Raw genomic sequence first — 11712 nt, 5'->3', positions numbered from 1 at the left:
CCCGCGGCCTCCACAGCTGTGCATCCTGATTTGGGGGAGATGGCGGCATCGACTAGCATGTCCAGAGGACACAGGGCAACTGTCACCCCGCTGCCCCCGCCGTGGTCCTAAACGATGCCAAGGCTGGGCCGCCGTCCCATGGGGTCTCCTCCTTGAGGAGCCGGGTACGGGGAGGCTCTCGGGGAGCCCAGGGCACCTCTGCTTGCCTTGCTCCTCTTTCTGTAAGGCCAGGTCCTTGCCCAGAAACAGGGATCCGGGAAGAGCTAGCCCAGCAGCACGGCGTTAAGTTGGTGAATAAGGGAAGTGCGGGCGCAGGCACCGGGCAATCCAAATGCAGGGCGCGGGCAGCCGGTGGAGCCGTCGCTGCCCTTCCCGTGGCGGGAGGGCCGTGTTCAGCAGTGTGCCGGCATGACCCGCCGGAGGGGACGTGACTTCTGGGGCGGCTGCGGGGGTAGTGTTTCCTGGGGAGGCTGGCACTGAACTGTGGACGCAGGAAAGTAGGCAGCCTCCCCCGTGTTGGGGGGCACCAGCCGGTCCCCCGAGGCCTGAACGGAACCCACGGGGGAAAGGAGAACGCCCCTCCTCTGGCCCCACCCCCTGAGCTGGGGTGACTCCAGGCACCTCCTCCTGCCCTGAGACTGCGGTTCACGATGTCAGCTGGGGCTGAGGCCTCCAGACTCAGGCTGGATGACGTCCCCAAGCTGGCCTTCCTGAGCCACCAGTGTGCCCACGGCAGGTCATTCCCAGCCCCGTAACCACGCGAGCTATTTCCTGGTAGTACATATTTTATAGAGAGGTAGGTAGGTAAATAGCTGGATGATAGGTGGACGGGTGTATGGATGGAGAGATGGAAGGGTGGGTGAATGAAGGACGGATGGATGGGTGTAGAGACAGATACCCCACTGGTGGGCTTCCCGATGGCCCCCGTGGTAAAAAAAAAAAATAAACAAACCAGCCCGCCAAGGCACGAGACGCGAGAGATGGGAGTTCCACCCCTGGGTGGGAAGATCCCCTGGAGGAGGACAAGGCGGCCCACTCCAGCATTCTTGCCTGGAGAATCCCATCGACAGAGGAGCCTGGTGGGCTACAGTCCAGGGGGTCACAAAGAGTCGGACACGACTGAGTGAGTGAGCCCGCATGCACCCCACTGGTGTGGTTTCTCTGGAGATTCCTGGCCCACAAGGGGTCTCACGTCAGTGAACCTGCTAGCAGGGGGCAGGCCGGGCTCCCGGAGGCCCGGCATTGTGGTGCAGAGCTGGACGCGCCACTGCGACAAGCTGGGCATCCGGCTGTAGGGGTGTCCTGCTGGGCCCGCGGGCGGCTCCTCTCCCTGCAGGCAGCACGGGCAGGATGAGGAAGGAGACACTGCCTGCCTGCCACGGGCTCCAGGGACCTTACAAGAGTCCAGACCCCCAACCTCACTGGGCAATGGGGAGCTGCTGGCCAGCCCAACTACATGACCCGGTGCACAAATGACACCCCCTTCAAGACAGGCAGCTCGGGTCACCCTGCCACCCCATGTGCAGCGGTCCACCTCTTCCCCGGCCCAGAGGGGAGCCGAACGAGGAGTCCCACAGGGAGGTGAGGTCCTGGCCGAGGGCGCGGCTGTGTGCCTGCACAGGCTGGCACTGACCTTCCGCATCTCAGCTTCCCCAGCAGCTGCTGGGGCCCTGGGGTCCCTGGGTCCCAAGGACCAAGTCCTGTGACCCGGGGGGCACCTCCACCAACTCTGCACACCACTCAAAGTCAGCACCCCGACGTGCCGCCTGGACGCAGGTGAAAGCAAAGCAGACGCCCAAACAAGGCCTCCGCCTCCTGTGCACAGGGGACCAGGGCGCGGGGGCACAGGCTCTGTGAGACCTCTTTTCACAGGGCTCACTCGCGCTCTGCCATGCGGTTTTCACCCAAGCGGCCTACCATGCCTTCTCCAGATCTATCGGCAGGGGTCTGGGGGGCAGGGGTGAACTCACGGTCAGTGGCCTGTGGACCGAGCCGACGGAAACCAGTGTCTGAGTGGTCCTGATGCGGGGCGCACTGCTGTCCCTGCAGGTGGAGGCACAGGTGTCCAGCCTCTGGTCCTCTGCATCTTAGGGCAGACCTAGAAATGCAAAAACAAAGCCAGGTACTCGCCGGCCGGGCAGCCACACGGGGGCCGGGGCGGGCACGTGCGTAGGTTCGTGCGGACTAAGAACACCTGGAGCAGGACTTGCCTGGTGGCCCAGTGGTTACGCTTCTGCCTTCCAACACAGAGGATGTGGCTTCAGTCCCTAGCTGGGGAGCCAAGATCCCGTATGCTTTGGGCCACAAAACCCAAACATAAAAAAACATGAAACGGAAGCTATATTGTAACAAAATTTCAATAAAGACTTAAACAGCACCTGAAGCTGGGGCTGCCTTTACACCACCACCTGATTTTAAGGTTCACTCCCACCTCGCACCCGCCATGGGGCACAGCTCACAGGTTGGCGACCCGACCCAGGGTCCCGTCCAGAGGCAGGGTGCCGAATCGCTGCGTGTGCAGAAGCCAGCCTCCCAGACACGGCCCGCCGGTCCTCCCACTGCTTGCTCCGATTCCGCTGCTCACAGCAGCGCACGCGTGCTCTTGCCCCAAACCTGAAACTCTCTGTGCGTCAGGAGGTGTTAATTTCCTGTTCCCGCCTGCATGACTGCCGACCATTTCTGTTTCTTATTCTGCCAAATGTCTGTTTATGTCTTCTGCCCATTAAAAAAAATCAGATCCTATGTCTCTTTCTTCTAAGGCGTGGGGAAGTTGGTATTACTGGGTAGAAGTCATTTGTTACTTACGTGGATTGTAAATATTGTCTCATATTTGCGACCTGACTTTCACTTTCCTTATAGTGACTTCTGTGAAACAAAGGTTCTTTGTTTCTTAGCTTTTGATGAAAACTTTAATACAGAAAAGAAGTAGAAAGAGTAATATAATGAATACACATATATCCACGGGAAAGGCTAGTTTTATGTGTCAGCTCGGCCAGGTCCTGGTGTCCAGCTTTTTGGTCAAACACCGGTCAGATGTTGCGGTGAAGGTAGTTTTTGATGAGATTCCCATTTTTGTGTGTTTGTACTGAGTCTTCCTTGCTGCGCGTGGCTCTTCTCTAGCTGCGGCGAGCGGGGCTCCTCGCTAGCTGCAGGTGCAGGCTTCTCAATGCGGCAGCTTCTCCTGTGACAGATCCCCTGCTCCAGAGTGAGGGCTCAGTAGCGGTGCGCTCCCGGGCTCAGTTACCCCAGGGCATGTGGGATCCTCTTGGATCAGGGATCAAACCCATGTCCCCTGCATTGGCGGGTGGATTCTTAACCGCTGGACCACCAGGGAAGTCTGATTGAACATCTCAATCAGAAGATCTGGAATAAAACAGACCATCTTCATCGAGTGGGTGGGCCTTGCCCGTGATTCGAAGGTCTTCACAGCAAAGACTGAGTTTTCCCAGAAGAAGGATTTCAACCTCAAGAGCGAAACACAGGGAGCCAGCCTGGGTTCCTGCCTGCCGACCTGCTCCCGGAGCTCAGATGCGCCCCTCTCCCGAATAAATACCTCGTTCTCCATTCTCTCTCTGTATATATAGACACATATACACATACACACACCTGTGTTTACTTTAAGATATGTGTGTACGTAAGATTCTTAAAGTCGATCCCATGTCACGACACAGACATTGAATAGACAAGTAGTTCAGCATTCATCTCCAAAAAAGGAAGCTATTTCCCAGCAGACACACAATCCTGCTGCCAGGAGGCCACGTTAGCAGTAATTCCCTGATGGCACTGAGAACACGATCTTCGTTCCATCTCCACCACGCTTCCATTTTAGCTCTTACTGCTGGCTTGTTCACGCCTAGAGTCTGTCGAGCCCCCTGCCCGGGGTGTGTCTCCTCAGTCTTTTCTGATTTACAGCGCTTTCCTTCCACCCTCTGCATTTCTCCCTGAGCCATGACCCCACTTCGGGAGCGTGGGTCAGTGGCCCGAGGGTCCCGGGTTCTGGAGGTGACGTCCTCCTGGTGCCTCTCTCCCCTGTTTCTCTTGTAACTGGAAGTGATCGCTGAAGGCTTGGTGAGATGGCAAGTCACCCGCCTTGGAGGGAACCCTGCACAGGTGAGGCGTGGGGTCCTTGCTGCCCCTGCTTGGGACGCGCAGGCCTGCTTGTCACAGAGGGGACAGCAGCCATTTCCACTGTAGAGTTTTATCTCTCCTTTGCCACAAGCAAGCAGTCCACGGTTGTCCTGGTGATAACCGTTCCCCAGCAGGCACCCTCCTCCTGGTTGCAGTGTCTGTTGAATTGATTGTGACACGAGGTGTGGCCACATGGCAAGCGGCTGTTGTGATAGCGAAAGTGTTACTCACTCAGTCGTGTTCGGCTCTTTTCAGCTCTATGGACTGTAGCCTACCAGGCTCCTCTGTCCACAGGATGCTCCAGGCAAGAGTGCTGGAGTGGGTAGCCATTCCTTTCTCCAAGGGATCTTCCTGACCCAGGGATTGAACCCGGGTCTCCTGCATTACAGGCAGATTCTTTACCATCTGTTGTGATAGGCAGCATATAAATTAGTCTCATCAAGCCCTGCCTCCTCCTGGCCACACCCCATGCAACCCCCTTTGTCCAGAGCATGTGGGCTGATCTAGCGAGTGACTTACCTCCAACAACTGAACGAGGAACAGTCATGAGATGTCTTCTGAGGCTAGACCCAGCTTCCATTCTCGTATCATCTTTGCTCACTCTGCTGGGAGTGGTGACCGTATGGAGGGCTGTCCTGTAAGGGAAGAATTGATGCTTTTGAACTGTGGTGTTGGAGAAGACTCTTGAGAGTCCCTTGGGCTGCAAGGAGATCCAACCATTCCATCCTAAAGGAAATCAACCCTGAATATTCATTGGAAGGACTGAGGCTGAAGCTGAAGCTCCAATCCTTTGGCCACCTGATGTGAAGAGCTAACTCACTGGAAAAGACCCCGATGCTGGGCAGGATAGAAGGCAGGAGGAGAAGGGGACAACAGAGGATGAGATGGCTGGATGGCATCACTGACTTAATGGACATGGATTTGAGTAAACTCCATGTTGCAGTCCATGGGGTCACAAAGAGTCAGACATGACTTAGCAACTGAACAACAGCTATAAGATTTAAAATGTTTTCTTCATTTTTGGTTTTTTTCTTTAAATGTATTATTTGTGTGAAAAGTATTATAAACCTATTAAAGTACAGGACTACATAGCTGATGATGTTAGCTGGATACCCAGGCTGACCTTTTTAGACTTACGAGGGTGATCTCAGAACAGAGCTTGTTTGCACGCAGGGGACTTGCTGTACCACATTTGGGGCCAAGCTGCCTCGCACAACCGCAGACAGCTAACACGCTGTATTTCTACTCCTTCTGGGTCCCTTAGATGACCCTTCTCTAGAAAGACACTTTCCTTCAACTGAGACTATCATGAACGAGGGAGACTCTTGATTTGACTTCTTCTGGAGTCAGTTCGGTCCATCCATACTTTTCTATCGATGTTTTTGTTTCATTGAGGTTTTCAAATTTCACAGCCTACAACTTTTTTTCTGACACTCTACTTTGAAATAATTATGGCTTTACAGAAGTTGCAAAGAAATATATGGGGAGATCCTGGGCACGCTTCTCCCCTCCTCTAGAGAGCCTGATGGCAGAAACCGCTGTCTCAGCTGACCCACCCCCCCTTCCGGGTCTTACAGTCACTACTCAAAACGTAACTAACCGACAAGAAGATGGAGAAAGGGATGGCCGGACCCCAGGACTCTCCCCAGGAGGGTGGGATCTTTAGATCTTCATTAAGAAATAGATTAATAAAAGGGACACTGATGGGGGCAAAACAAAGGATGTCTCAAAGCCAAAAGGAGGCCTTGCTGGGCTCCGAACACTAACGGGCCCTGAACGAGTCTGGCCTGTTTCCGCCAGTTTGGAGGAAAGCTAGAAGCAGGAAGGCAGCAGTCCCAAAGAGGAAGCACAGCTAAACCCTCTGGGGACAGCGATCAGGCAGCTTAATCAGAGTAGAAGTTGACACTAGTTCCAATAGTCAGGACGCGGAAGCAACCCGAACGTCCATCTACAGACAGATGGACAAAGGCATGGTGTGTATATATATACCATGGAATATTAGTCAGCCACAAAAAGGAACAAAATAACGCTATTTACAGCAACATGGTGGACCTAGAGACTGTCATGCTGAGTGAAGCAATTCAGACAGAGAAAAACAAATGCATGATATTGCTTTTGTGTGGAATCTAAAACATACAATGAGCTTATTTACAGAACAGAAATAGAGCCACAGATGTAGAAAACAGAAGTATGGCTTCCAGGGAGGAAGAGGGATGAACTGGGAGACGGGGATTCACGGTGCTGCACTTGCTGTTCCTCAGTCGCTCAGTCGCGTCTGACTCCTTGTGACCCCACGGACTGCAGCACACCAGGCCTCCTGTCCCTCACCATCTCCCAGGGTTTGGTAAAATTTATGTCCACTGAGTCGGTGATGCTGTCTAACCATCTCATCTTCAGTGGCTGCCTTCTCCTCCTGCCCTCAGTCTTTCCCAGAAACAGGGTCTTGCCCCATGAGTCAGCTCTTCACACATCAGGTGGCCTAAGGATTTGAGCTTCAGCATCAGTCCTTCCAGTGAATATTCAGGACCGATTTCCTTCAGGATCGATCAGCTTGATCTTGCTGTCCAAGGGGCTCTCAAGAGTCATCTCCAACAACACATTTCCTATACAACATAGATAACTAATAAGATAACAATAATATAAAATAGATACTAATAATGAGTATAGCACGGAAACCCTACTCAGTACTCTGTAACGACCTATATGGGAAAAGAGTCTGAAAGAGAGTGGGTATGTGTCTATGTAAAGCTGATTCACTTTGCTGCTCAGCCACAACTGACGCAACACCGCAAACCAGCCAGCAGCCAGCTCAGGTCAGCCGCTCAGTCGTGTCCGACTCTGCGACCCCATGGACCGCAGCACGCCAGGCTTCCCATCCATCACCAACTCCCGGAGCTCACTCAAACTCATGTCCATCAAGTCAGTGATGCCATCCAGCCATCTCACCCTCTGTCGTCCCCTTCTCCTCCTGCCCCCAATCCCTCCCAGCATCACAGTCTTTTTCCAATGAGTCAGTTCTTCTCATCTGGGGGCCAAAGTATTGGAGCTTCAGCTTCAGCATCAGTCCTTCCAATGAATATTCAGGACTGATCTCCTTTAGGATGGACTGGTTGGATCTCCTTGCAGTCTAAGGGACTCTCAAGAGTCTTCTCCAGCACCACAGTTCAAAAGTGTCAATTCTTCAGCACTCAGCTTTCTTCACAGTCCAACTCTCACATCCATACATGACTCCTGGAAAAACCACAGCTTTGACTAGATGGACCTTTGTTGGCAAAGTAATGTCTCTGCTTTTAAATATGCTGTCTAGGTTGGTCATAGCTTTTCTTCCAAGGAGCAAGCATCTTTTAATTTCATGGCTGCAGTCACCATCTGCAGTGATTTTGGAGCCCCCCCAAAATAAAGTCAACCACTGTTTCCCCATTTATTTCCCATGAAGTGATGGGACCAGATGCCATGATCTTAGTCTTCTGAATGTTGAGTTTTAAGCCAGCTTTTTCACTCTCCTCTTTCACCTTCATCAAGAGGCTCTTTAGTTCTTTTTGACTTTCTTCCGTAAGGGTGGTGTCATCTGTGTATCTGAGATCATTGGTATTTCTCCCAGCAGTCTTGATTCCAGCTTGTGTTTCACCCAGCCCAGGGTTTCTCATGATGTACTCTGCATAGAAGTTAAATAAGCAGGGTGACAATATACAGCCTGGACATACTCCTTTCCCAATTTGGAACCAGTCTGTTGTTCCATGTCCAGTTCTAACTGTTGCTTCTGGGCCTGCATACAGGTTTCTCAGGAGGCAGGTCAGGTGGTCTGGTATTCCCACCTCTTGAAGAATTTTCCACAGTTTGTTGGGATCCACACAAAGGCTTTGGCGTAGTCAATAAAGCAGAAGATGTTTTGCTGGAACTCTCTTGCGTTTTTGATGATCCAATGGATGTTGGAAATTTGATCTTTGGTTCCCCTGCCTTTTGTAAATCCAGCTTGAACATCTGGAAGTTCTGTTGAAGCCTGAATTGGAGAATTTTGAGCATTACTTTGCTAGCGTGTGAGATGAGTGCAATTGTCCAGTAGTTTGAGCATTCTTTGGCATTGCCTTTCTTTGGAATTGGAATGAAAACTGACCTTTTCCAGTCCTGTGCCCACTGTTGAGTTTTCCAAATTTGCTGGCATATTGAGTGCAGCAGTTTCACAGCATCATCTTTTAAGGTTTGAAAGAGCTCAACTGGAATTCCATCACCTCCACTAGCTTTGTTCGTAGTGATGCTTTCTAAGGCCCACTTGACTTCACATTCCAGGATGTCTGGCTCTAGGTGTGATCACACCATCGTGATTACCTGGGTCCTGAAGATCTTTTTTGTACAGTTCTTCTGTGTATTCTTGCTACCTCTCCTTAATATCTTCTGCTTCTGTTAGGTCCATATCATTTCTGTCCTTTATTGAGCCCATCTTTGCATGAAATGTTCCCTTGGTGTCTCTAGTTTTCTTGAAGAAATCTCTAGTCTTTCCCATTTTATTGTTTTCCTCTATTTCTTTGCACTGATCACTGAGGAAGGCCTTCTTATCTCTCCTTGCTATTCTTTGGAACCTTGCATTCAGATGGGTATATCTTTCCTTTTCTCCTTTGCCTTTAGCTTTTCTTCTTTTCTCAGCTATTTGTAAGGCCTCCTCGGACAACCATTTTGCTTTTTCACATTTCTTTTTCTTGAGGATGGTCTTGATCCCTGCCTCCTGTACGATGTCATGAACCTCTGTCCATAGTGCTTCAGGCACTCTGTCTATCAGATCTAAACGCTTGAATCTATTTGTCACTTCTACTGTAAGGGATTTGATTCAGGTCATACCTGATGGTCTAGTGGTTTTCCCTACTTTCTTCAATTTAAGTCTGAATTTGGCAATAAGGGGTTCATCACCTGAAGCACAGTCAGCTCCCGGTCTTGTTTTTGCTGTGTATATAAATCAGCTATACTCCAAGTATAAAAGAAGAAGGTGAAAATGGACCAAAGGGCCCCTCAGCTCAACCCTCTGCTGGGGCCCCAGAGCCTTGTCCGGAGTGGACATCAGGGTCAGGGGTGGAGGGACGAGCCCAGGAGTCCTCAGTGCCAGAGCCCTGCACACGGTGGGACCGACCCGGGCTGGAGAAGCCAACAGTCAGAACAGCATGGTGAGCATGCAGGGCTCTTGCTGCAGCAGTCATGCCCCCTTTACCTGGTGGGTTATGATGTGGACATTATGCCGCAGTAAGGGATGCAGCCCCTGCCTGGTGTTATGGAACCAAGGCCTGTAGATGGACCCCAGTGGAGGCCACTGGGAGGAATGTCAGGGTGGATGGGATTAAGGTCGAAGTTCGGAGAAGCCTCGGGACGCTTGGACAGGCTTTATATGATGCCACTGGGCCTCTTCCACCTGATTGTGCTGGGGGATGGGGTGGACGTGGTGCCTGGCTCAGGGATGTTTCTCCTGCCTGGTCTTGTAAAGCTCATAACTCCGTCCTTCAAGCCGTGTTCACTGGATACTCTGAATGGGAACCAGTGAGATGACCTGAGCCACCCCCCCAGGAAGCAGAAGCTGGGGGGCCAGGCGGGCAGGTCCTTGAGCGATGCCCTGCGTGCAACCAAGACAGGGGCTCAGGGCAGCAGCCGTGGGCACCTCCTAGTGATGACCACCGGGACCTCAGACGAGAGAACTTCCGTCTGCGTGGAGTTATCAAACACCCGCTTGTGTATGCCTTATTGTCAAACACCCGCTTGTGTATGCCTTATTGTCAAACACCCACTGGAGCTACCCTGGTGGCTGAAGGATGCAAAATGATCATGAAGGGCTTCCCTGGTGGTGCAGTGGTCAAGAATCCACTTTGCAATGCAGGAGACGCCAGTTGGACGCCAGTTGGATCCTTGGCCCGGGAAGATCCCACAGGCCACAGGGCAACTAAGCCTGTGTGTCCCCACAACTGACGCTGAGCTCTAGCACCCGCGAGCCGCAACGAGAGAAGTCACCGCCATGAGAAGCTGGAGCATGGCAACCAGAGAAAGCCTGGCATGTAACAACGAAGATTCAGCACAGCCCCAAAATAAAACACGTGAATTAAAAAAAGAGATCACGAAACCTGAAATCCCCTCAACGTCCAGGATGACACGGGGGGTAGGCCTCTAAGGGCGCAGAGGTGCCCCAAAGAGCTCCAGCATGACGTGGAGACACTTTCTACCGGGTGGTGCAACCTGGGGAACACAAGCCTCCGCCCCCCGCCCCCGCACAGGAAGCATCTGCTTCCTCGGGACTGACCTCGGCAGGAGCTGCTGGGCTGTGCTGTCCCTGGGACACGGCCCAACTTGCAGCTCTCCCCTCACTGACCGAGAGCGGCTTGGTGTGCAGATGGCAGCCACATCCTGTCTGGATGGCCCCGCTCTGGCCGAGCCGTAAGCAGCCCAGCCTGGCATTGAGCAGGCTGGCACGTGCTCTCCTCGAAGCACCGGATAGTAGGGAAGGTCCTGACATTTGGGTTTTTACCAACGTGTAGGCAGGAGCGAAAGACCTGGCCATCTGGTCGGGCAGGAGGCCCGTGGAAACCTGGCCTGTTACAGGGACGTCCGGGAAGGACACAGCCCCGTGGAAATCTCTGTGGGGATCTGGGCTGTGCTCAAGTAGGCAGGTCGATGCCCCTCAGCACAACCCCGTCGCGGGCTCAGAAGTGACTGGAATCGGCAAGCGGATCCCCGTGTCCTCACCTGAGGCATACACCTGGGCCCCCGGGGTGGGCGGACGCGGGGGCACCGCAAGGGGATGGGGTCCACAGCCTCAGAGGCACGGCACCCTGGGAAGAGACGGGGGTCGGGGTGGCTGATGGCCATGTGGCCAGTTTTCAGGGCCGGGGGCGGGGGGTAGGCCCTGATGGAAGCTGGCAGGCGAGACTGAGGCTGGGAGCCAGTGGTCTGCACGGGGGTCCCAACGGGCACAGACGCTCGGCCCGGATGGTGTCTGGCTGACCCAGACACAGACACTCAGAGCCCCAAGAAACCGGAAGAGGTGGGTTGCACCAATCTGGCCGGCCAACTGCCGCGGCTTCCGAATGAGGAACTCTGTAGGGCCCAGAATGTGCAGCCTGGCAGCGCAGGTCTGAGGGACCGGCCGGTGGAGCACAGGAGGGGCCCGGCGGCGACGCCCCTGGACCGGCACTTCTGTCTCCCGGCGGATCCGGGGCAGCGAGGGCGGAGAGGATGCTGGCGCCATTGTGCAATGCCTGCCGGGCTGGGGGCAGGGGGCAGGCCCTGCTCTTTCTTCCCCAGATCACTTCAGTTTTTTCCCTACTTGATGCAATACTGAAAAGACTGAGTCTGCAACGACCAGGGCCAGAGGCGGGGTGAGGGCGGCAGGGGGTGGGGGGCTGGTTTCTTATGCAAGAAACTGCAACTGTGGTTTAAATTTCAATTTGGGAGTAGAATTGCTTTACAATCTTCTATTGGTTTCTGCTGTCCAATGAAGCGATATACACCGTACATCTCTTCCCTCTTGGACCTCTCTCCCGCCCCACCCCCTGACTGGAACTGATATAAATACCCTTGTTTTTAGTCGCTAAGTCCTGTCTGACTCTTCTGTGG

The 11712-nt window shown here is 53.3% G+C and overlaps 1 long non-coding RNA gene across 3 annotated transcripts in view; it reads right to left on the bottom strand.

Moving 5' to 3' along the window:
• The window catches only part of LOC138426837 (uncharacterized), a 36369-nt gene that overhangs the window by 24051 nt on the left and 606 nt on the right, over positions 1-11712 (bottom strand). For 2 of the 3 annotated variants that reach the window (XR_011251785.1, XR_011251784.1), the window contains exons 2-3: positions 4648-4763; positions 1971-2098 (exon numbers count right to left, since the gene is read on the bottom strand). This is a non-coding gene — a long non-coding RNA (uncharacterized lncRNA). Of the gene's footprint in view, positions 1-1970; positions 2099-2210; positions 2272-2378; positions 2576-4647; positions 4764-11712 lie in introns of those variants that run through there. The other variant, XR_011251786.1, reaches the window with a different exon arrangement.

The sequence above is a fragment of the Ovis canadensis genome, chromosome 21, assembly GCF_042477335.2.
Source record: "Ovis canadensis isolate MfBH-ARS-UI-01 breed Bighorn chromosome 21, ARS-UI_OviCan_v2, whole genome shotgun sequence".
In the NCBI taxonomy this organism is placed as follows: domain Eukaryota; kingdom Metazoa; phylum Chordata; class Mammalia; order Artiodactyla; family Bovidae; genus Ovis; species Ovis canadensis.
This window is presented reverse-complemented; position numbering and strand designations above follow the sequence as displayed.